Raw genomic sequence first — 2,470 nt, 5'->3', positions numbered from 1 at the left:
AACAACTACAAGTTCAGTACCTGTAAAATGAAATTGGCTCTGGCTTTATTGGCTCTGACCGCGGTCACATCCGCGAGGAACATCAACCTCGAAGATGTCATCGATCTCGAGGACATCACTGCGTACGGTTACTTGACTAAAATCGGTCAGCCGTTATTGGAAAGGATTCGTAAAGCTGAGGAAGAGGAAGATGTTCAGTCCAGAATCGTCGGTGGTTCGACATCGTCCCTAGGACAGTTCCCTTACCAGGTATGGTGTTACTTTGTTTTATTAGTATATGTCTTGATCGTAATATATCTGTCCATTGAATGATTTTATTAAAATTCCATTACTCTTCGTACAGGCTGGACTTGTCATTACCTTACCATCCGGTCAGGCTGTGTGTGGTGGTTCTTTGCTCAACAACAGACGTGTACTTACCGCCGCCCATTGCTGGTTTGATGGTAGGAACCAGGCCAGACAATTCACAGTTGTACTTGGATCCGTCCGTCTGTTCTCTGGTGGTACCAGGCAGACTACTAGTAACGTGGTCATGCACGGAAGCTGGAACCCGACTCTTATTCGCAACGACATTGCCCTCATCAACTTGCCGAGCAACGTAGGTTTTAACAGTAAGTATTGAAAAAAAAAAAACATTTAACCACATCGTTTGATTAAAATGGTTCGTACACAATTTTTGTGTCGTCGAATGAAATGTCGAAGCAATTGTCCGTCTAGCAACTACACAACACAAAACTTCTTTGCTCTACTTACAGATAACATTCGTCCTATTGCTCTGCCTTCTGGTTCTCAGCTTAATGAAAACTTTGCCGGAAGCAACGCCGTTGCATCTGGATTTGGTCTAACCAGAGACGGTAAGGAGTTTTATTTCTTAGTCAGATTAATTGTCGTGTTGTATTGTAAGTTTGACTACATTGTTCTCATCCACAGGTGGTAGCATTTCCAGCAGCCAGTCCCTGAGCCACGTAACGCTTCCAGTGATCACCAACAACGTGTGTCGCAGCTCTTTGATAATTATTCAGTCTTCCAATATTTGCACCAGCGGCGCCAACGGCAGGAGCACTTGCAGCGGTGACTCTGGTGGTCCCCTCGTTATTACCAGAAACAACAATCCTCTTTTGGTAAGAAACTTAAAATCTTAGTTGATTATTAATTCATCATCATCATCAACCGATATTCATCTACTGCTGGAGATAGGCCTCCCCAATTGCACGCCTTCGATATTTATTTTCTTCTGCGAGTTTTATGCATCTATGTTTATTAATTAATTTCAACTTAATATAAGATATGAACAATGGTCTTAATGAATGCGGCGTTGCACGTTGTCTACTTTTCTGCCAACTATTTTGTTTTGTTTAAAAGGTAGATTCTCAAGTCAATTCTCACTCTCATTCCGTTAAGTGGATTTTAGAAACATTTTTATATAATTATGTACGTGGATATTATGTAGGATTTCTGCGCTAGGTTATGCCAACCAATGCCGAAGTTTTACAATTTTCTTGTGTTTCTACAGATTGGTGTGACTTCCTTCGGATCTGACCGCGGTTGTCAGGTTGGTTCCCCTGCGCCTATGCTCGAGTTACCTCGTTCGTCTCCTGGATCAACAGCCGCCTTTGAAGTGTTACAAAATATCTGTGAAATGAAAAACAATATTAAAATAATTATGGCATCCGATTTAATGTTATTTTTACTTCTCCCACTCTTCAGGATGATTCAATGATGTCAAATCGAATATCTCAATGTTTTGGGTTTAGTAGCTCAATGGTAAACAACAAAAAATTTGTATCACACTTGCTAATAGTAAATATCGCTCACGAAATTGTTTTGTTTAAAAATCAAAGAAGAAATAGCCGCTACGTCAACTCATATTTAAGGGCTTTGGATGAGTCCGAAACTGGTTAGGCTATGTTGATGAACAGGCGTAAACTTATTGAATAAATGATTCCGAATCTGCCACACAAAAGTTATAATATACAATAATATATATATTATAAACAAAACTTTGTGACTTTAATGGAAAAAAATACACAGTAGTGGTGATAAAAAAGGGGACAAGTGCGAGTTGAACTCGCGTGAAGAGGGTTCCGTACGATGTTACCTATCATGTTTTTGGAGTTAAAAAAATACGTTCTCCTACACATTCCACCTGCAAATGTAAGTTGGTACGCACAATATGAGTGATTTACAATGTTATTTAATATCAATGACTTCTTATAGGTTTTCCTAGAATCTATAAGGAGAAAACTAATTTCTGTATTTTCTTCAAAATTTTAGGTTCAGTAGTTTCGGAGATAAGTGGGGGAATGGTCAATTTCGTCTATTTTCTTGAATAACTTGGAAACTATTTATTTTAAAATTACAAAAAAATATATTTAAGATCTTCTCAACAAGACCTTTCATTTGATATGCCACACGATGCAGTTTTCAATTATTTTTTAAAATTTTCCCCTTCCCCCCAAAAATGACCCCC

The 2,470-nt window shown here is 38.7% G+C and overlaps 1 pseudogene; it reads left to right on the top strand.

Moving 5' to 3' along the window:
* Nucleotides 1–1,674, top strand: LOC113495622 (annotated as a pseudogene).
* The last annotated feature ends 796 nt before the right edge of the window (nt 1,675–2,470 follow it).

This window comes from Trichoplusia ni, chromosome 7 (assembly GCF_003590095.1).
Source record: "Trichoplusia ni isolate ovarian cell line Hi5 chromosome 7, tn1, whole genome shotgun sequence".
NCBI lineage: Eukaryota > Metazoa > Arthropoda > Insecta > Lepidoptera > Noctuidae > Trichoplusia > Trichoplusia ni.
The sequence above is the reverse complement of the archived record's forward strand: the minus strand, read 5'-3'. Positions and strand labels throughout refer to the sequence as shown.